Source organism: Pelodiscus sinensis, chromosome 4 (assembly GCF_049634645.1).
Source record: "Pelodiscus sinensis isolate JC-2024 chromosome 4, ASM4963464v1, whole genome shotgun sequence".
Taxonomy (NCBI): Eukaryota; Metazoa; Chordata; order Testudines; family Trionychidae; genus Pelodiscus; species Pelodiscus sinensis.
Window position 1 is genome coordinate 13,883,483 of NC_134714.1, and position 23,917 is coordinate 13,907,399.

At 45.6% G+C, this 23,917-nt stretch overlaps 1 protein-coding gene across 1 annotated transcript in view; it reads left to right on the forward strand.

The window, feature by feature from the left end:
- PRKCH (protein kinase C eta) overlaps positions 1-23,917 on the forward strand; it is a 238,778-nt gene that overhangs the window by 192,895 nt on the left and 21,966 nt on the right. The gene's annotated exons all lie outside the window — the stretch shown is intronic.

Below are 23,917 nucleotides of genomic sequence, written 5' to 3' on the forward strand. Positions count from 1 at the left end.
TTGATGTACCCACCCGATGGTTTTTGAACGTGCCACAAAGGGGAGTTAATTTGGACATACTTGCTAAATCTTCCAGTGATTTCAAAGAATAGAGTCCATGGTCAGGAACTTTCTGTCAATATTCTATCAATGCAAATTGCAATTTCTGCAAAATTGAATTTTTCCACGAGACATTTTTGAAATTTTTTTGTGCCAAAATGTTTCAATTGTTATGTTGAGAAAATCTAAGCAAAATATTTGATTTCAGGTTGCTTCAGCCCAAATCAAAGCAATTTCGTTTGTTGGATAAAAACATCTCCTACTGGGTCAGTTCATCACTAATCTGAGTCCACCAGAGCTACTGTAGTGCTTTATAGGAGCTGTAGTTTGAGTACATCATGTGTTTCCTCTCCTCTAAGGGCTGGTCTCCACAGTCAAACTACTTCTCCCATGGTGCATCATTGCCACGGGAATCCCATGATACACCATGGTGATTCAACTAGAGGTGAGACTGCATGGCTTCATGGAAAATGTACTCCAGCCAGAGAGCAAAGCCCTCTCTTTGCTTCCTGTCCTTATTCTCAAACTACAACTCCCGTGAGGCACTGCAGCAATGCAGGAAAACACAGTTCATTGTTTCGCTAACTGGAAATGAAATTCTTAGATTTGGGGGTGCCAAATGTTTTTTTCTGAATCAAAAATTTTCAGAGCTTTCTGTTTCCTGGAAAAATTGAATTCATTAAAAAAAATTGTCTCAGTTTGGGATGAAAACAAAGGTCCATGGAAGGGATGGCATAAGACTGTCTACAATGGCATATAACTGATCTGACCACTAGTAACAAATACCTCCAATGGCTGCTGATGGAACACTAAATGCAGAAGACTCTGTATTATTACAGAGAATTTTTTTCTATGTATCTGGCTAGAGGGTCTTGCTCACATTCTCTGGGTATAACTGATCACTATATTTGGGGTCTACAAGTAGTTTTTGCCCAGGTCAGATTGGCAAAGGCCCTAAGTTTGTTTGTTTCCCCTTTTTCTGTAGCCTGGGGCACATGTCACTTGCAGGTTTAAACTAGTGTAAATGGTGGGTTTACACCATTTGAAGTCTTTGATTTGAGGACTTCTGTAACGAAGGCTATGTCTACACAGCACTGCTCTTCTGGAAAAAGCTTTTTCTCCTTCTTTTATTAGAAGAGGCTTTTCTAACATTTGGTCTGTTTACACTGGGCCAAATGTCAGAAAAAAAACCTTTTTCAGAACATCCCTTCTTCGTTGTAATACGAGGTTTAAAGGGATGCAGAAAAAGCATGTCTGCTCTTCCGGAAAAAAATTCGGAAGAGCAGACGCGTTCCCTGGCTGCAGCAGAGTTTTTTCAGGGATACCTGAAAAAACTCTGCAGTATAGACATAGCCTCAATCAGGCTTCTGTTATAGGAGTGGGTGAGGTTCTGCGGCCTGGAATGTGCCGATGGTTAGACTAGATGGTCACAATGATCCCTTCTGACCTCAAAGTCTGAGTCTGTGAGTTGATGTATTGGAATTTCTCACAGGATGGAAATTCTGAATTCCACTCAGCTCTAGTCAGATGAGTTGCAGTGCCAGATCCAGCAGCACTGTGCATTTTGCCTCACAGCAGTGGAGTACAAAATGTCACAACGTCATATCCATCATTAAAAGCACTAGATTGTAACTTTATAGGCTGGGCTGGGCAAGGGGTGGTATGTAGCCGCACTGTGGAGCAGATCAGGGAGGAATTTGCGATTCCAAGTCACGATTCCTGCCTTACTCCGTTTGCTCTAGGGTGTTCTCAATGAAACAGTGTAATTGCCCCACATGCCCAGCCAATGTGTCTGGCTGGTGAGTGGGAGGGTGCAGGCAAAACTACTTCTATTCACCTCTACTTTCCTTGAAGGGAAGTACTAGACAAACACCACCTGCTTTCGTCATTGCAACCAGAATCACAGGGCTAGGCAGGGGAGCAAGTTGGGGGTGTGTGTGGAGGATTCACTCCCATGTGTGGCTGAATGAGGTTTGTGTGTGTGCATGTGTTTGTGTGTGGGATTCACTCCCATGTGTGGCTGAGTGAGGTGTGTGTGGGGGGGATACACTCCCATGTGCGGCTGAGTAAGGTTTGTGCTAATATGGCCCTGACTTAGTAAGAGCCTGTGTTTTAGTGAACACAGACTTATCAGTGGATGTCACTAGCAGTACGTGGGTGAAGCAGTAACAAAAGGATGGTCTTCTGGTTGCCTTGCACAGCATGTATCGCTCACTGCTCATAACCAGTTATGGTGAAAAACTGCAGGGAATGATTGCTGAGTATTCTGGGAAATGGTACATTTGTGTGTGTTGGACACTCTAGCAACATATTGTGCTATTGGGTGTGCAACAAGAAATAGCCAAGATAGGGCAACATTCAGGCTTTGGTCCTTCTTTCACATGCCCTGTCCTCTCTTGGCAAGCACTTCCTGAAATCAGAGGTCTCTGAGTTCCTATACATTCTCCTTGGTATAATCCTACTCCAGTGTCCCCAGTGGGAAGTTTTTTGTCATGATAAGTATCTCTCTGGTTGCTCAGAGCCTGATTGTGATCTCACAGCAAAGTCAGTCAAGAACATCTCCACTGAAATCAATTGCGTGACCCACTCTCAGTAGGAGGGGGATCTTGGCTTTACCTGTCTACTGTGTTGGCCATGTGCGTTCCCAGGCTTTTGGGGAACTCTAGTGTGGTAAGATCTCTGGCTATCTTACACAACAAGAGGCTGGGTGCTCTAGAGATGTATAAAGGGAAGAGCTTTTCACGCCATACGGCTTCCTCCTGGCCCAGCATTGGCAGCAGTTGAATGAGGAAGCCATGTGATTGTCCTCTTGGCTGAAGGTGGAACCACACATTGCAATTGTACTGGGAGGTATGGTGTGAAAATGCCATGCCTGGAAAAGCAGGAGGCCCATCAGTCTTTTCATATAGGCAGCAGAGCAGGAAAACTGTAGTTGGAGCCTAAAGGGAAAAGATAATCCTACAGGTATTTAAGTTGGGGTATAACTGGATGGTGGGGAGGGAGGGGCAGGGAAAGATCTGCATTAAACCGAGCACAATATGATGTTGGAATCAATTGTGATGAAACAGCTTTGCTCAGAGATTACAGTAATTTGATGGTTTTAGAAAAAGTCAGGGAGAAGGTTTCCTTGAAATGGATGATGGTGCTTCCTCTTATGTGGGCCTGGTGGATTTCTGTGTTCTCTCCTTGTTTGCAGAAGTGAGGGCAGGCTGGTGAAAGTAGATTGGAAACTTGGACACCAAACTCCCACTGAAATCCTACTCTGGATGTCTAGAACACTGCAGACCACTCATGAACCTCATGAGGGAAAGTTAGATGGGAGATTAAAAAAAAGTCCTAACAATAAGAGTAGTCAAACACTAGAACACGTTACTTTGGGTGCATCTACACTGCACCGTTATTTCGAGATAACTAGCGTTATTTCAAAATAACTATGCGAGTGTCTATACAGCCATTCTGTTGTTTAGAAATAATTTTGAAATAATGGACAGCTTATTCTGAATTCTGTAAACCTCATTCTGCGAGGAACAATGTCTATTCCAAAATAGCTATTTTGAAATAAGGCGTGTGTGGATGCTCCACTTCTGCTATTTCGAAATAGCCCCTGACCAGGGCTATTCTAAGTTATTCCTCCCCAGTGCCTCCTAGGGCTCTAATCGAAATAGCACATCTGCATTAGGGAAGCCTGCCTCAGTCTAATTTTGAGGCTTCCCTGCGGTGTAGACGTACCCTTCGGGATATTGTGGAATTTCCATCACTGCAGGTTTTTAAGAATACGTTAGACAAACTCATGTCTAGACAACACTGAGACTTGCCTCAGTGCAGGAGACTTTCTGGATTAGAAGCCACGGAGGTCCCCTCCAGTCTTACATTTCTATGATTCTGTGTTTTAAAGGAGCTAGAGACATCTTAGGGCGTGTCTTCACTTGAGCTGTCTTGTGGGGTAAAATAAACTGCCTAGTGACAGTGCAACACTATCATAACACCACAATTTTTATTTGTTGCTCATTTGTTGTTAGGAAGTGGCTAGAAGTCAACTGAAATTGGGATCCCGTAGTGCTAGCTGCTTTATGTAACAGACAGGCCCCACCCTGAAGAAGTTGCCAAACGGTGGGAGAAAGGAAATGGTGGTGTTCCTATTTTGCAGATGAAATTACTCAGAAATTCTGTGGAAGTAAGAATTAAGCCTAGATCTTAATCTAAATTTCAATCCAGTGTTCTAATCAGAGGCCCGTTCTATATTTGCAGCTCCCTGGTGCAACAGCACAATAATACAAGTCCCAAGTAAATGGAAAACTAACCACCCTGCAAACTGACAATATGCAGTGAATCTGAGAAGGGAGGATAATCCTGTGGGTAAACTTATTTCCAAGTCTGTCTCTGTATGGCATTTGTACTAGGCCTCCTACCCATTTCACGACTGTGAAAAACATGTCACGGACCATGAAATTTGGTCTGCCCAGTGAAAGCTGGTATTCTGTGTACTTTTACCCTATAGTAAAACCAATGCGATTCTATGTACCGTTACAGAGTCCACGTGCAATTATTAGTTTGTTTCGATATAAAAAGAGGAAAGGTCATGATCTTGACAGTGGGTTGTTTATTGAGACTTTACAGCAGCAACTAACACTCTGGGTTCAATGCACTGATTGGTAGATATGGGCATCCAGTGCAGTTTTGTAGCGCAGTAATCTCAATTGTTAGCCAACTGTAAAACACCAGACCCATCATTTAGCCACAATGGAACTTGTGGGTGCATTTGCAAGTGCTGATATACCAGTTGAAAAATTTCATCACACAAAGTGGCATGAACTTATTCAACAGAATGTAAAAAATGCCAATTGCTTACCAAGTGTGAATAAGTTACCAGGATCATTCCCCAGAGGTTTGGCAACATGTTTAGAGGAATTGATGTCTGTAACTCATGAATCTTTTGTCATTATTTTTGATGAGTCCACTGATGAGCAAAACAGCTATCCACTGCATGTTCTGTTTGATTTTATTTCTGACCAGGCCAAAGATGTACAAGACAGAAAAGCTAATAACTGTGCTCCTCAACTTCATTTATCTGGATGCTGTTAACTACACTACTACAGTGTCTCAAGCAATAATTAAAATCCTTTCAAAATACAGTGTGGATTTTAAGAAAGTATCTGTTTTCATAAACAAACAATGCAGCTTACATGATGAAATCTTTCAAATCTGTTCTCCAAGGTCCTGTGCCAAATTCTGTCTTTCTCATATATCATGCATAATTTCTCTTGTTGGTGAGCTATTGAGACATGAGTTTAAAGTTGATAAACTGCTCAGCTACATTAAAAAGATCTTTAAACACCATGGCTGTGTCTAGACTGGCATGATTTTCCAGAAATGCTTTTAACGGAAAAGTTTTCCGTTAAAAGCATTTTCAGAAAAGAGCGTCTAGATTGGCACGGATGCTTTTCTGCAAAAGCACTTTTTGCGGAAAAGCGTCCGTGCCAATCTAGACGTGCTTTTCCGCAAAAAAGCCCCAATCGTCATTTTCACGATCGGGGCTTTTTTGTGGAAAACAAATCTGAGCTGTCTACACTGGCCCTTTTGTGCAAAACTTTTGCCCAAAAGGACTTTTGCCTGAACGGGAGCAGCATAGTATTTCCGCAAGAAGCACTGATTTCTTACAGTAGGAAGTCAGTGCTTTTGCAGAAATTCAAGCGGCCAGTGTAGACAGCTGGCAAGTTTTTCCAGAAAAGCAGCTGATTTTCCGGAAAAACTGGCCATTCTAGACACAGCCTAGTGTAGCTGCAAACTTCAATACAGGGAATACATTGCAAATGCAACTGATTTGGGGGGGAGGGAGAGGGGAGGGAAGGAAAATTGCACTTTCCCCCAGAGTCAGTTATTACTTGATGGATTTTTTTGGGGGGGGCTGTATAATACCACGCAGCTCACCTGAGATATTGCTCAGAGTTTGTCTCAAAAGAGCTCTCACTGACTCCAAAAAAGCAGGTTTTAACAGAACTTTAACCCTTCTAGCCAATGCTAAGCTGAATGAGGAAGTTCAGTTCATTGCCAAGAATGCCACAGGACTGATGGACTTAATCACTTGGTTCGAATCTCAACATGTCATAATCCATGAAGCTTACAGCAAAGTAATGGATGTACAGTTCCAGGCTGACATTCACTCAAATGAAAATCACTGACAATGCTGAGCTAAATGCCAGCACTCAGCAAGTGCTTTCTTGCCTGGCAAAGAAACTCAGACCAATATTACTGCAATGAGGAAGAGAGTTAAGCTCTGTAGAAAGAACAGGTAGCAAGGATCCTAAAAACCTGTAGCAGGGTTCCTAAAAAAGGTGTCTATATTTGACCCTGCACAAATGCACCTGTTGATGTGGGATTTCCTCTCAATGTAATTCCCAGCTTTGACAAGAATTGTAGGTGCAGATCCTTGCTTACAAAAATGTCACAAAAGCAGCAGACTGAACCTTGTCTGTGCAAGCATTTTGGAACTTAGTGGAAGACAAGAAACCCCCACCTGACAAGGCTAACTCAGCACTGTCTGACAACTCCAGGGTACCCTGTGGCTGCAGAGAGAGCAGTGTCCAAACATGGACAGGTGTCCTCAGCACAGAGACAGGGACTGAGGAAAGACACAGTTGCAGGACGCTCTATGCTCACATTCAGCTAATGCCATTTGAAATCAGATTTTTCCCTCTCACCTGCTTTTGCTGACTTAAGGGCTTTACAAGATTCTATTTTTGCTGTTTTTAAAAACAAATTCATGCTTTGCTACTACACTGTGAAATTTAGGATTTAAATATCTGAAACCACGAAATTCAAAATGTTAAAAATGCAGTGATTGAAATTTGCAAATAAGGACTGTGAATTTGGGAAAGCCATGTTTCTATTGTTGTGCATCTCTTGACTGGCTACTTATGGTGACAGTACCCGAGAGAGAGATATGAGATTGGTGGAGACTGGCGTATACAAAGCAATTGCTTTGTATATGCCAGACCCAGGAGATTCTTCTACCTCTTTCCTGTTTCCCAGCTGTGCTGGTGTCTCATAGAAAACAGAAAAATATAGACTTAGTTGAGAGCGCTCTGACTTCTTCTCCTTGTGCAACACATGAAAAGCATCAACATCCACTTCCAGCAAAAGTTAACTCTGCCCATCCCCGTTGAACTTTCCTCAGGCAATTCATGTCTAGGGAACCAACAATGAATGGAATTCATCTGAGTGATAATTCAGGTAGCAGGCCACAAATTGTATATAACAGGCGATCAGAAATTGTAGCATCTTTTGCATTGCCATATAAAGCAGGAAGGAACAGTCAGGTATAGGAAACAGCACATTACTTCCATATCAGCATCTTCTTTGCCATCCCCCTACTCACTTTTTTTTCTTCCCTGCAGCAATGTCTACAAAGGGAAAAACCTCTTTTTGGGGCAAGGTGGTGTGGAAGTACCCCATGAAAAGTAATGGAGGGCCAAAACGATCAAGTTACCCTACACATACACACACACACACTACACCTCCTATTCTCCATAGCAATAGCACATGGTTATGACATAGTTATGATGTATTTTAGGCAAGATAAATTTTGTGAGATGACATTGGAGAGGTTGTAATTTGCTAAATATAATTGTCCTGTGTGTATGTATGGTTCCCTGTGCAGCGCAACAAGGGATCGTGTTAGGTCTATACTCGAGAGGCAGGGTGTGCCTGAGGATTTGGTAATTGTCCTGGCTGTAGCCTTCCTATGCAGGGTCAGAGCAGAGCACCCTCATGTAACTGCATTGGGCCTGTCCCTGCTTGTATGCTGGTGAGAGTGTAGGCTGGAGTCCTGAGGGCTTGGCAACTTGTCACAGCGGTGGAGTGTGAGAAGGCGCCCTGGCCAGTGGGTGCTCAGCAGTACCCCAATTCCAGGTGGCACCCTGAGGGGAACCCGTCGCATCCCTCTTTGGTGTCCGCTATTTACATATAGCTTTCCTGGCTTCCGCTGAGTATTTATACAGTTTGTACTGGAGAAAGTGTGGAGGCCATGCGCTGCTTTGTTTAGCACAGAAATTCACGTGTCAGAACAGATCACATGAACTGATGAATGTTATGGGGTATCTCTGTGTTCAGAGAGATTTCAAGAGAAAAGGTAACTGTGTTACCCTCCTATCTAAGATGAGAGCCAGGCCAGGAACTGGGGAGAACACTAGCGCAAACTTCAGCTGCTAAAAAGAGAAGGTAGGAGTTGAATTGTAATCTGTACTGATGGCTGGATCCTGTCTCGCTTTATAAAGCGGTGCACAAAATAAACTTTAAGGGCTTCTGTTGGTGTAAATCAATGTAGCTCTCGGAAAGTTTGTTGATTGACGCCAGCTGGAGGTCTGAGCCTGAAGGTCACATTCCCCTTGCACTTATGTTAGCCCTACACCAGTGTAAATCCAATCCAATCTGTCCAATCAGACCCTAAAGCTGTCTGTCCCTCTAAAGAATATTTAGACAGTGATAAAGGCTGCTGCAAGCCATACAATGTATAGTGCTTCCATACTGTTCTCACTTGTGAATAAGTATCTCTGAATGTTAGTTCCTTATCTTTTCCCAGAGTTCTAGAGAACAGCTTTCTGCTTGTTTCTGATTTAAAGACAGTTGCTTGATCCATCAATAAGGGACTGAATTAATCCTTGCCAGAGGCAGGCAGCAGCTTAGGCAGCCCAAGAGCAATCAAGGTCAGCATTTCAGCTACAGAGCATTTGGAGCACTTGTCCGCTTCATAGCCCAGCAGCCTTCAGTAATGTCCTTGGCTCTTTACAATGCTTTATGGCCTCATTCACAGGTACTGACCCATGAGTGAGACTAATTGAAGGCCAAAAAAAAAAAAAACCCAAGGAAGCCAACGTATAGCTCTCTTGGATAGATTATTGAGGCATGGACAGTATTTGGCTACTAGAATTTAATCACTATTAAATAATCAATTGTATAAAGAAAAAATTATGATTCTTTCACTGATGTCTCAGATTTCCTCAGGGGACACATGCGGGATAGAAAGAGCAAATTTAAGACCTAGATTTGTATCTTTTTATTATACTTCCCAGCATATCACTAAGTTCATGGAAGAACTGATCGTAGAATAGTGGGGTCAGACGATAGGAAAGGAACATTGATCAATGAAGGACTCAATCTGAAATGTAACCCTTAAATCAGCCTGGAATTGCACTGGATTCCTGCTCTAAAGATGACAGTCAAGAGCATATTAATTTACTCGGTCCAATATATGATATGACACAAGTCAAAGATGTATGACTTGTTATATTTAGTCTTGGAACAATGCACAAAAAGTACTGCTAATCTCCGAGACCAGTAAACCTACATGCAGAAGGAAATAGCCCATGCCAGCAAATCTTCTACTTATCTCTCCCCTCACCCTTCTCCATTTCTGTTACTATGAAATTGAAACAACCAGATCAATGTGACTCATTTTAGCATTGTCTTTGGTGTGGCTTACGTCCTTTCTCCTTAGCTCTGTCTCCAGAATTTCATCAGTACAGAAACGTGACACAGAATTAATAACACACCTCCCAGAACAATCCGTCTAAGAAAGTCCTCTTGGAAAATGAAACCTGCAAGTTTAAAGCATTGCAAGACCACAGATAGCTTCATGCTGCAGCAAGGGGGAAACCCTGAAGATCTTGCAACAATAGCCTGCCTCCTTTCTTCATCTGACTTCTTTCCACATCCTGCAACAGCAGCAAGAGCTGAATGCTATCTGCTCAAGCAGGCAATTAAAAACCCCAAAGGAGGATGTATAAGATCCATTAAAACGTCACTGTTTTTTGCCAGCTCATTTCCAATGTTCCTGCCAACTGTCCTGGCCAGAGGACTCTTGACTATATGAAGAAGGCTCACTGGTGGTAAATGCAGTTTAATTTTTTTAACAGGAATAGCAGTAAATTTGACATCTGCAGGAAACTGTTGTTTAGTGCTGAGTGAGTGGGTTGGATAAAATGAGAACCCTTCCCTGGGAACTGAATCCCAGAAGGTAAAGGGATGTCCTGGAGGCGTGATACTGCCCAGTGCGGGAATTTACTACAGCAGCAGGTCCTATTGGGTGAGGGTTGGTGGGTGGCCAGGCAGTTTTGTTAAGGTTCTGATTTGCTGCCTGCCAACCAACTCTCTGGTAAGGCAGATCTCAGCACAGGGCCTGCAGTCCATTAGTCTCCCTACCCATCCCAGTCTTCTGCAGTCGCACCCACTGGGCCTCCCCTGTGGGGGCAGACCAGGCCACCTTGCTTTATTATTTATATAAGGCCCTAGATATTAGGGTTGCCAGGTGTCCAGTATTCTACCGGACAGTCCAGTTTTGTGCCCCTCCGTCCGGTAAAACAATTCAGAAAATACCGGACATGTGCAATGTCCGGTATTTTCTGTTTTTCCGGCTGGGCGCCAGGCAGAAACCTGGCGGGGGCGGGGGGAGTGCCTGGGGGGCGGAATTAAGTTGGGCTAGGAGCTCTCAGCAGATTGCGTCTGAAGAGGAGTGACACCTTGTGGAGGAGGGGAAGCCCTGTCCCTGCTCCTGAGCGCTGTTCAAGCGCGTTGTGGTGCCATAGTCCAGGAGAGAAGCCCGCGGGTGCTTTGTAGTTGCGTTTAGGTGCCTTCCATGGGCTCTCAGCCAAAACTGACTGGGGTGGAATTTCTATTTCTTCCCACTGGGACACCTGGCTATGAGGGAGTTATCTTCCAACCCATGGTCACCCCACCCTCCCCCGCCCTGCCATTGTGCGGCTGCTTTGTTCCTAGCTTGGTGGATCTTGGTAGTAGCCACATAGGTTGTGTGTTCGGTGTGGGTGGTTGTTTTTTTTTTTTTGCTCAACAAATTTTTAGCTTGTGTGTTTGGTATTTTTTGGGAGACCATCTGGCAATCCTACTAGATATGCATCCCCTTGCAATCACTGAGTTCTATAGAACTTGTAATGGAGGTGTGTGTGAAACAATTAGGGTTCTCTAGTAGTGTCAGAGGATTCCATAAAGGTCACTGCAAAGGAGCTACAGGCCCAGATTAGCAAGGCAGATCTCACCAGCCTATGGAGGAAAAGTTCAGCAGCCACCTCAGCATAGGGTGGGGGCAGGTAAAGGATGGGCTGAGGGAGGAAGGGATTCACGAGGAAATGACCTGTGATTGTCTCCTCTTCCAACACCAATTTCTTTAACTGGAGTAGGGGGTGGAGCCCACAGCTGTGGCATGTGTCAGCCAATTACAGCCCAATTGAGGGCTGTATAAATGAGGGCTCCAGGTGGGGAGTAGAGACACATTCTCTCTTGCTCCAGCTGTGAGGCAGGAGGCACCTATCTGCCAGGGAAGCTAGAGAATTCCTGATGCAGAACAGAGCTGGGGAAAGGCAGGTGGGACTGGGTAGCTCTAGCCAGGCAAACTTCCAGGCTGAGGCCTTGCTCTCAGGGCCTCAGGCTACTGGGGGGGCAGGCAGCAGGTCCACCCTCTTGCCAATGATGAGTGGCCATTTCAGACTGCAGTTTGCCCTGAGGCAGAGGCTAGATGACAACCGGCAGTAGGTCACTGAGGCAAGGAGGTTGGAGTTCCCTGAAGGGGAGGACTGCAGAGTGTGGGGGCACTGAGGCAGGACAGTACCCAGAGGGCAGAGTACTGCAGTCTGGGAGGGAGGTGGGTCCTAATGAAAGGCAACAGAGCACACTCAAGTATCAATGAGGCACCAGCCAGAAGGGGGAACTCCAGTGATAAGCAGGCTAATTCCTGAGTGGCCAGCAGGAGGCGCTGTGGCGGTGAGTCGCACTGTGTTGCAGAGGGTTTCCTAATCATGTGGGTGGTGCCGAGGGGAAGAGATTTTTGCTGAAGACACAGAAGTCCTTCTAAATTTTAAAGCAGGACCGACAATGGAAAGGTTACTGAGTCCCACGCAGAATACTAAGGAGGGAATTGGACACTCTAAGCCAGGGGTGGATAATAAGCTGGATGCAGTTCACCAGAGTTAGCCTCTGATGGGCCACTGGCACTTTATATAGCTGCGCCTCCACATGTCTGGCCGCTTACAGTTCCCATTGGCTGCAGATCCCTATTCCTGGCCAATGGGAGCTGGGGGAAGTGGTACGGACTGGGACACCATTTCCTGCAGCTCCCATTGGTGGGAAACAGTGATCCACGGCCAATGGGAGCTGCAAGTGGCCATACCTGTGGAGACACAGGTAAATAAAGTGCTGATGGCCCCCTAGGAGCTAAACCTCATGAAACATGCCACTTGCTGCCTATTAATAAGCTCTAGGCAGCCTAATGAGAATTAAGTTGGGCTGTTTGCTCCCTGGCTAGACCCCTAAAGGGAAGGCCTGTCTATAGAGATAAGCTGATGACTTGCTTAGTCAGCTCTCCACAAAGGAAAGCTATAACGAGTAAGGGGTAATCAGGCCAGCTGACAGCTCCCTGCCACCTCAAGAGAACAACAGAGCAGATCAGGGAATGAAGGCCACTGTAATGTCCAGCCAGTGACTGCTCCTACAGAATCCTGAGCAGGACACTTCCAAAGATGCCTCACCCTGGGTTTTACACTGAGCCTCTTGCATGCTGGACAGGACATTACAAAATGAGTCCTTGGTTTCCGAGTGCACGAGGAGAGAAGCGGGTGGAAGGCATTGATTTTGTTGCATGGTGTTTTTTCCAGGTTAGCAGTTCACGGCATGCTGCAGCAGATGCCTTGCTTCTGGTTGACCCGTGAGCTCCCTCTTTTCCCTTGCAGATATAGTAAATAGCTGTTATTGCATTAATCTACTAGAGCAAGGTGGAAAGAGTATACCCTCGACGTCATTTTCAGAAGAGCTTACCAACAGTAGAAGCAGATGTTGTCAGGTGCTGGTTTCAGATGTAATCTGAAAATATCTCTTCTGTGTCATTCCTGTGTAAAGAATGGCAACAGCGATAGCCACTCATTTCTAGAGAATGTATTTGGATTTCCATTCACCTTTCATATAAAGAATTGTCTATTCTTCCCCCTTTGCCTTTAGAGTTCTAGATTCACGGATATTCCCAACTCAGAGTACTTGACTGATACTATCCTGGCACTGGATCTGGGTTTACAACAGTGTAACTCCATTAACTTTAGCGGAGTCACTCCTGATTTGACAACTCATGTAGGTGTGAGTAGAATCAAACCTAACAATGATAATCTGTCAATAAAATGCACACACAAGCAGTGTTCCCTGTAAGCTGTGCGCTTGGGTGGCCACCAAGCAGAGATTCAAATGCTGCCCACAGCTGGTAGCATGTGTTTCTACTAGTGCACATCCACACAGGCCTTGGTGCACATAACAAAATGTATTCCATATATAGATGGAAAAAAATTAGAGGGAACATTACACACAAGTATTTTTGGATAGTTCTACTTAGGAGTGGTACTTAAAAAATGGCTCCTTAGCCAACATGTCTCTAAAAAAACACCAGATTCATCTAACTGTGTCTCTTTCGAAACCAGACTAAAAAGATGCAAACTGTGTCCAATTAATGCAGAACCCAAAAGCAAGAGTGACTGAGAGCAATTAACAGAGCAGAACTCTTGACTTTCTCCCCTCCCCAACAGTCTCTTAAAACCCCAAACACTTGCTTCTTTTGTGTTGTGGTTACTTATGTTAGTCTCGGTGAGAGACACTGCAGCTGTGTTTCTGGTTCTGTGGAATCTCTGATTTCTAGGGTCAGCATCTTGCAATTTCAGTCATCTTAATGACTTTGCTTGGGCACACACATTAATGTCAAAGGCATGTTATGAAAAAGATACACCATATGAGGGACATGTTCGTTGCCAGGGCAATTGCTCTTTTTGTCATAAAGTATAAAGTATGATTGTAGAATTTGCTAATGCAGTTTGGATAATGAATTATCCAGGATTGTTGAATATCCCTCTTCAGCAATTAGGTCATCTGTGGAAAAAGTACTGCCAACCTTTGCCAGAGTCTAATCATAACACAGCCTCAATCTGGAAAAGTGTGGAAATCCAATGATATTTATTCCTGGCCTATCCTGTTATCTTGGTTTGTGTTGCTGATTCAAAGTGATAAGATGGAAATTCTGTTCCTCGCTCTCTCTCATCCTTTAATGTGATGCTCAGTAAAGCACCTTTGTGAAGAATCATCAGTTTTGCTGTAGACTGAGGCGAATTGGAGTGGGAAAATTAAGGATCAAGTCTGGTAGATTGCAGTTGCTAGTCACATTTGGTACCTCACCCCTAGAACTGTCCTCCTGAAGTCAATGGGAATGCTTGCAGAGTAAGGTGCTAAGCAGTACATACAGATCTGACCCTAATTTAACATAGTTTTCTCCTAAGGTGAGAGCCTTTTTGAAGTAGACGCTAGGTTGTAATATGTAGTGAAGCACCAATTTAAAATATATCCATGTCTACTTTGATGAAGATAACAGAATTTTGGTGCCTCCCCCCTTCATGCGTAAATTGATATTTTTTAAAGTAATTACATGTCCCTTGGGGCTCTCCTGAGGCAGACAAACAAGGACAGACCTTGGCTTCTTTGCTTCTTTGAAAAGTTCAGTTAGCTTCATAAGATTTCTCCAGCTTCTCCCTCTCTGATGCAAAGGAAACAGATGTGACAAACTGGATTAAGATGACAAACCTGCTAAGAGATTCTGAAAAGATGACTCTTGGAGAGATTTTTCATTTTCTTCTCTTTCTTTCTTGCAATAATAAATGTCAGCAAGCTTTGTGCTTTAGATAGTGCCTCAGTCGCAGATCTTTGTGTGTAAATACACGTGCACAGCACGAATACATCACTTGGCTGTTGCCTGTCCCCTTCTAATCCACTGTCCTTGTACAGGTAGCACATATGCTCGGTGCTCACCCATCTCCGCCCTGAGCTCTCTGGGCAGCCAGTTGGATCAGTACGAGTTCTCATCCACAGAGGCAAACACTCGTTTGCCACACAAAAAAAAAAATCACAGAAAACAAAGCACTTGCCATTCTGTGTGTGCATTTTATGCTGATTCTACCCTCAAATCAAACGTGCAGCTATAAAGCCCTAGAAGCAGACGGAATGGTGGATACAGCAAATTAACGAGAGCTAAATTTAAGCAAGGTAACTTTGTACCCTCTGAATCAAATCCCATTCTAGTGGCTATGTCATAGAAATATCCTTCACCCTGCTTTGCACCTGGCGTGGGTGCCTAGATAGAGCTAGCGACCAGTGACAATGAATTCCCCAGCAGGGGATTAGCAGCAGGATGCCTTATCTGTCTCTTGTCTTCAATCCCAAGTAGGGCTCTCTCTCCACACCGTGTTGGAGGCTCTGGTTCCTTCACCCCTAATACAATGTGCAGCACCTGACTAGTATCCTTAAAGTGGTGGCATTATTTCAGGTCATTTTCAGATGGACTGGCCTCACGCTGGAGCCTGACAAAGTAGCTGAAAGGGCGATTCATTAAAGAGGCCACAACCTAATGTGTTTACAGGAGAGAAACTGGCAATCCTGTGGAACTCCTTGCCGGAGGAGGCTGTGAAGGCTAGGACTATAACAGAGTTTAAAGAGAAGCTAGATAATTTCATGGCGGTTAGGTCCATAAAAGGCTGTTAGCCAGGGGGTAGGAATGGTGTCCCTGATCTCTGTTTGTCAAAGGCTGGAGATGGATGGCCCGAGACAAATCGCTTGATCATTGTCTTCGATCCATCCCCTCTGGGGCACCTGGTGCTGACCACTGTTGGCAGACAGGCTACTGGGCTAGATGGACCTTTGGTCTGACCCAGTACGGCCGTTCTTACGTTCTTATGTTAATCCTCTTTCAAGAAGCAAACGCGCTGAAAGGGCCTCGTGTGCGAACGCAGTGGTCTCCACAGGGACAAGAGCAGATCGTAGGCAGGATGTGCCTTCAGTGCGGTTAGCATGGGAGACAGGCACCTGACCTGGGCTAGCCGACCTCGGGTTGAATGCCCCCAGTGCAAAGCCCTATCCAAGCCCTCATCTGACTGCATCTGCAATGACACTGCACTCACTGACATGTGGCCCCACGACTTCTGGAGGGCATCTAGAGAGAAGGCATTGTTCCTTCCATGCTAAGGGGGGAATTACCGACAGTACTTCCCAGTGTCATAAAGAATAAGAACATACGAATGGCCAGACTGGGTCAGACCAAAGGTATATCTGGCCCAGTATCGTGTCTTCTGACAGTGACCAATACCAGGTGCCCCAGAGGGAATGAACAAAAAAAGGGAATCATCAAGTGATCCACCCTCTGTTACCCATTTCCATCTTCTGACAAACAGAGGCTAGGGACACCATCCCTGACCCATCCTGGCTAATAGCTATTGATGGACCTGTCTTCCATGAATTTATCTAGCTCTTTTTTGAACTCTATTCTAGCCCTGGCCTTCCTGACATCCTCTGGCAGGGAGTTCCATGGGTTGACTGTGTGTTGTGTGAACAAGTGCTTCCTTTTGTTTGTTTTAAACCTTCTGCCTATTTATTCCATTTGATGACCCCCTTATTTATGGGAAGGAGTAAATAACTCAAGTATCTAAAAGGGTGTTTAGATACTTGAAATTATTCTCCTTGGCCTCTGATGATAGGACAAGAAGCAACAGGCTTAAATTGCAGCAAGGGAGGTGTAGGTTGGACATTAGGAAAAACTTCCTAACTGGGTGGTTAAACACTGGAATAAATTGCCTAGGGAGGTTGTGGATTCTCCATCACTGGAGATATTTAAAAGCAGGTTGAATAGACATCTATCAGGGATGGTGATTGGTTCTGCTGAGGGCAGGAGACTGGACTTGATGGCTTCCAGATGTCCCTTCTAGTTCTTGTATTCTATGATTCTACAAGCTCAAGGCTGGCCCACAACATTTTGGCACCTGAGGCAGGGAGCTCAAATGATGCCCCCATGCCCCCTCACTTGGGCCAAAACTTTGAAAGGTCTCAGTTCTGCCTTCTTTCTGTTCTACTCCTCTCATGGTACTACAGAGAGAATACATATGCACCAGGAGCAGACACAATTTTCTACACTCTGGGTCCTAGTAGGCCCCTCCCGCCCTCCCCCACAGTCTGGCACCTGAGGCAGCCGCCTCAGTTCGCCTCATGGTAAGGCCAGCCCTGTACAAGCTTTTCCTTATTTACTTTCTCCACATCAGTCATGATTTTATAGAGGACTATTGAAGACCAAAGGCCTAGAAAGCTGCAGCTTTAGAGACCTGGCCCAGCTGTTCTTTGGCACAGCCTGGTGTAAATCAGCAGTGACTCCACTGCAGCCAATGGTGTCACACTGCTCTGGGAGCAGATGGCTTTTCTTTCCAGAATTGTGGCAAAATCGAGGATTTTGACAGCCTGCTGTTCGTATTGCCTAATGCAGTGGCAGGCAATACACCACCACATACCAGGCATGGTAGAATGCCATCAACCCTGGCATTTCACCGCCTCATGGAAGGAGATTCCTGCTGGCGGTATATCTGGTGCTTTACATTTTTAAAGCACAGAGCAAACATTAGCTACCTAATCCTCCCAGCTTCCTGATGAGGCAGGTATGTAATCCCCCTCATGGTCATTAAGAATTACTTTACGAATTAAATTACGCTTCGTTACTATATCAAATGCCAGCCTACACGAAGGAAAAGACTGTTCAGTCTTTAAACCTCTTTGGAAATCTATTTCCAGTTTATTTTACTTATGCAATCTAATTATCTTCACTCACTACAGGCACTTTGGGTCAAAGCTGATTTCTTTTTTTTTTTTCTGGGTGGCGGTGGATGAGGGAGGTAGAGCTGCAAATTCCTGTCCCCACTCATTCCCCCCTCCTGCCCCAGGAATCCCAGGTCTCCTTCACTGGCTGAATCTCATCTCCTGGTATCCATTCAGCGTGAGCCGGTGCGGCCGGGAATCCAGTTCTCGGCAGATTGGTCTGCACTCTACCGTACCCTGTGCACCCGCTTATCATTTGCCAGGGCTGCCTGTCTGTCTGGATGGAAGGGTGGCTGATGTGGGTCAGCTTGCTGGGGTGTTGTGACCATGTAGCTGGAGCAAGACCTGTGCTGATTTAGGATGGGGCTGCTGCTTACGACAGGTTGAGCCACAGCTGTGCAGCCCATGGAGCAAGTGCAGGAAGGGCCTCCTCAGTTGGTGCCCCTGGAGGCTCCTGGGCTATGCCATTCCAGGGCAGGCCATACAGGGGTCTGAGAGCAGCAGCAGGAGCTAGCGAAGGAGCGAGTGCGTGTTAAATAGGAAGTAGTGGAAGGGGTCAGGCATGAGCTGTGGAGACTCATGCATTTAAAGAGGGAGCTTGAAGAAACTGGTTTACTGTCTTTAGGTGCTTCTTCCCTTTCTTCTAACGTGGGAGCCTGAACTCTTAATTTCTTGGGTCTGGGTCTGCACCACGGATGAGCAGAACAAGAACCCGGTTTGCTGCTTTCCCTTCCCACCACCAGCTAAAGATTTACTCAACTACTGCTGAGCTCTAAGGGAGAGACAAAAAAAAAATTGCCTGCTGGCCTCCCTTCCGTATGGGGGAAGAAAAAGTGAAAGAACCCTTCAGGCCGTGCCCTGGACTGTGGTTATTGGAAAAGGAGGCCTGGTTGTACTTGATTATTCTCACTGCCTGTCTCACAGTACTTTTTTCAGGGTCAACACACTGATAACCGTATGACCGGTTGGGATGAGGAAGTTGAGGTTTCAGCAGTTTTGACTCTGGGCAGTAGTTCCCTGTTGATAGTCTAGTGAGACTAGAAAACCCCAGCCACCCTGCTCTGAGCAGTGCGGGCACCGATGGCCAGACACCATAGTTCCCACTAAGGTGCATGCCTGCATGGCCAGGCATAAAAAATTCTTCCCCCGCCCACCTCCTCTGGAGAGGTGGCTGCTCCAGTGGGTGGGGCTGGCTGAGACAGCGTGGTGAGGGAGCTGCCAGGGCCACGTGGTGGGGAGGAGGAGGACTGCTCTGATGGCCAGGGCTGCCATGTGGGAGGGGGGGGGGGGGTGGAGCCTATTCAGGAGACTGGGGCCAGGAACAGGACCTGCCACATGCCAGTGGGGGGAGGGTGGGTTGACTGCTCCGGCAGCCTGGGATGGTACATGCTGCATGGCTGGGGGTGGGAGGGGATGTCTGAGAGAGAGAGAGAGAGAGAAATAAATAAATAAATAAATAGGGTGCCACGGTGGCACACATCCAAACCAGTGCACAAGCTGAAACTCACTCTGCTCATGGTTGAAAAATCTTAGAGGGAACACTGCCTGGCTGCTGCATCTCAGAAGCGCTGTGCAAATGAGTCTGATTGAAGGCAGGACTCATTGAAAGGCTGTCCTGCATTATCAGGATACCTCCACAAATAAATCCCAGCTTAGCTGTCCCCACAGTACAGTGCATCAAGGAGTGAGCAAATACTCTTGTTTCCTTGCGGTTGGTATGTCTTGACATTGCATCGGTCAAATTGAACAGTGTGGCGTCATACGGGCTTCTCAGCAGTTAGTCCAGGAATAGCTGGGGTCCGTAGGATAATTAACAAAGCCTTTAAATAGTTGTTCCACAAGTGGTATTTAAAAAAAAAATGCTGATGCTTGAAATGAGGAAACCTGGTGAAAATTGACATTGGTTTGTTCCCTCTGGGCTCAGCCCCCGCCTTCTTCCCATTTCCTGCCATAAGAACAGATGTTATCAACTTCTGCTGTTTTTGCACTGCAAACAGTTACAATGCCCCAGCTATGTCAACGGACCATTCTTACCCCATGAATGAGAAACCTTAACACAGATTCTCCCTGCCAATGTTTTAGTGGGCACAACTTGTCAAAACAGAGGTTTCAACGAGTGACTTGTGTTTTGTTAGAAATAGGTAAAATGCTCTGTGACCTTTGAGCTGTTAGACGTGCTAAGGGATGCGATGAGGCTGGAAATTGAAGTTCGTGTATCACCTTGAGTGTGATGTCATGCACTTAAACCATGCAATATACAGGAAAGCAAAATCAGGCACAGACAGTGTAGGATCTCAGAGCGTGCTGTGTAGAGAACGGACAATCTGTTGGGTTTCAGGTGCTAGGGATCAGGTTCCTCCCATGCTCCAGGCCAGTGAAAGCCGGCAACCCCTTGGAAAGGCTAAGTGGCCATGAACAATCTAGTTGGATAATGGAAACCAGATGACAGTGTCAGGCATGCCTGGAGGCCAGGCTGTGCAGTGCATCCCTGCTGCAGCCTCTGCCGATAAGAGATGCTAGCAGAGATCAAAGCTGTCTTTCTCCAGCAAAATCGTCCCTGCTATGTCACACATCCGGCCACACTAAAGTTGTTGACGCTTGTAGGAACTGATGCATTATAAGTCCTCCCATTCCCCGTTATTAAGTTGCACAAAAAAAAACCAACCAACCAACCAACCAAAAAAAAAAAAACCCCAATTTGTGCAAATGGAAGTCAGCCACAGGAAAAAAATTCCCGCTTTAAGTTGTTTTGCTATAAATCCCAGTGTTTTGGAACACATCTTGGACTTACAGCAAGGACGGCCTGTAGGACAGCAGGAAGAGGTGAAAAGGAGGCACAAGTAAGGAAAGATGATCAATATGAAATCAGAAGCCAAATAAATTGTGACTATTAAGATTCCCTTTAAAAAACAAACACAACAAATCTGGTAATCTCAACTAGCTACATCTACTAAATAATCACAATGCATTAGTGACAACATTGCAGTGCAAAGGGGTCCTATGACAGCTGCACAGCATGGGACTGCTAGCTTTGAAACTCACAGATCCAAGATGTCTTGTCCTCAAAAACCTGGGGAGGATGAAATGGAAATCCCCATGGGGGGAGGGGAGCCTGTTTAATCAATGACAAGAGTTTCAGTTCAATATTGATTTGGATGAGTTTCTAAGAGTAAGAGGATGGGGCAGGACTGAGTGGATGCATTACCAGCTATAGTCACCTCATATGACCCTGACTAGAAGCCAGGGTCTAAAGCTCTGCCTGCTACACCAGAACAATGAATTGCTGTTGACAATGTTAATCAATCCTGACTCTCCCTCTCCCCCGCAGCTCCTGTTGAAAACTTGTTGGAGGCCAATGCAGAAGGGAGCAACCCTATAGAAAATGCATCTGGTTCTACTTGGTCTCATACATTTTCTGTAATGAAGTTACAAATAACTCGGCCCAGGGCTGCACTAGCAGTCAAACAACTTCCTTGTGAGGTACTCTGTCTATTACCATTGTCAGCAAGTGTTTGTGGTCCTAGTGTAGACAGGCCTGTCCTTAGAGGGAGCTACTCTGGAGTATGGCTGTGGAACCAAGAGCAGAACTTGGCCCTGAGCGTCTACAAGGTTCTAGGCAATTAGTTAATTACACAGCAAGATTGCAAGTGTGCATGCAGGGGCAGGGACAAGCAAGTATCTTCTCTAGCTGTTGCACAGAGACTACTCACAACACACACTCCGCTCCCCCCACACTCAGGGAACAAGCGCCTGCTCACTTTTATGCCTCCCAGAGAAGCAGATTTCTGAGAAAGGGGAAGGGACAGATTGGGCTCACTCTGGAGCAGGGCCAGCGAACTGCTGGGGGAGAACAAAATCGGAGCAGAATAAGCTTCCCCCACAGAGGTGAAAGTAAGCGGCTGTGCCCTGGTGTGCAGCTTCAGCAAGAACTGGCTGAGCTGTGGCAAAAGCCAGCAGGGAGCTATTTAAAGAGCTGGCAGGAACCCGGGTTGCAATAGGACAGGGCCTGTAAGACATTTTAAGTTACTTTCACCGCTGTTCCCACCTATGTAAGTAGCAGCACTGGGAGCAAGTCTGGTGCGTGTGTTTGTCCTTGTGCTTTCAACAGAGGGTAAAATAGGGACAAGGTAGGTAGGTGAGGGCGTGTGTGTGTCTGTGGGTGGGTGGGTGTGTGCACACATGAGAAGATGGGAGTCCTAGAATGATCCTCATTTGTATAAAGAGTACCCTGGCCCCACTGAAACTAATAGCACAACTCTTTGGCCATATTTTTGCCATGAGGCAGGAGTGCATTCCCACATTATTGCAAGATCAGGTTCCTTTGTACCCTCTGACCTGAGTATTACCTGTGCTAATATATGTGATTCTCCACCCACATTTATGCTGTGCAGCCCCAGCACATGCAGGGACACCTTGTCGTAGCTTTTTTTTAAAATTGTTGTACATTTCTGTAGTGTGCCTAGCCCTTTTGATAGGTGCCATGAAATAACCTGAATAGAATAATGAGCAATGTCCAGATGCTCTGTAGTAAGGTGACCAGACGTCCTCCTTTGAAGAGCAAAGTCCTCCTTCTGAGGGGCTTGTCCTCCCCAATAATTATGTCCTCTTTTTGTCCTCCTTTGAAAAAAATTGACCTTGTCTTACTTTGCCAAAAAAATATATCCCGCTGTTTTTTAAAGTATCATCATACTGCACTTGAACCCCTTTTAAAAGGCTTAATATACAGTAAAAGTACACTTAGAGGGTATTTATGAAATGTTATTGTTTATTTTGAGCCATTTTAATGTCAATGTGATTTTTTAGTTGACATTGACACAAATACTATTTTTGGGGGTGTAAATCGCAAGGGCGATAAAAATGTTCATAAGAAAATGATGCATTTACTTGGGAAAACGATTATTGGAATCAGTTGCAATGCCCATATTGTATCTAATGCCATCAATCCAGCATCAAGCTTAATGTCCATCGATGTTGAAGTTGTGATACCTCAAATTTATTTACATTTTGAACGATGAGTTACATCATTAAAGTCTTTTTGTGAAGAAGCCTCAGTTGAATATAAAAAACTGTTGGGATATTCGAAAACAAGATGGTTAGCTTTAATGCCAGCCATTGAACGAGTGCTGCAATTGTTCAAGCCTTTAAAATCATATTTTCTAAGTTTGGAAAAATGTTCACTGATCTTGAAAAACTTTTTAAAGAATGAATCTGCTGAAGTAACTCTGTATTTTGTTCACAATCAAGCAACTTTGTTCCAGTCAGTTATAAAAAGTATTGAAAAAGAGCATATAACTTCTACAGAAGTGGGATTGCATATTAAACAATTGAAGGAGCAACTTCAGTCACGTCTTGAGTCCAACTTCCTTCCATTGGTTGTAATTACTAATTTAAACAAATTACAAGAGAGCAATCTGGGAATGAAGAAAGAATTTGTGAGGGAGGCAATGAGCTTTTATAAAAATGCTCTTGAATATCTAGAAAATTGGACGAACCAGTGTACAGGCAGTCCCCGGGTTACGTACAAGATAGGGACTGTAGGTTTGTTCTTAAGTTGAATCTGTATGTAAGTCAGAACTGGCGTCCAGACTCAGCCGCTGCTGAAACTGATCAGTTTCAACAGCGGCTGAATCTGGACGCCAGTTCTGACTTACATACAGATTCAACTTAAGAACCCCAGGCATCCCCAAGTCAGCTGCTGCTGAAACTGATCAGTGGCTGATTCCAGGAAGCCCGGGGCAGGGGCTTCCTGTAGTCAGCCACTGGTCATTTTCAGCAGCGGCTGACTTGGGGACGCCTGGGGCAGAGCAGCTGGGGTGCTGCTGGGATGGTCCAGTAGCGCCACCGCTCCTCGGCGCTACTGGACCAACCCAGCAGCACCCAAGCTGCTCTGCCCCAGGCGTCCTGATTCAGCCGCTGCTGAATCTGACCAGCAGTGGCTGAATCAGGACGCCTGGGGCAGAACAGCTGGGGTGCTGCCCGGTGGGTCCAGTAGCGCCCAGAGCGGCGCTACGGGACCAACTGGCAGTGCCCCAGCTGCTGTACCACAGGTGTCCAGAGCAAAGCCATGGAGCACGGGGGCAGCGGGACAGCCCAGACGCGCCGTGGCTGTCCTGCTGCCCTGGGCTCCGTGGCTTAGCTCTGCTTTGTTCCCCGTCCCCCTGGTCTGCAGACCAGGGGGACAGGGAGCAAAGCGGTGGAACACGCGGGCAGCGGACAGCCC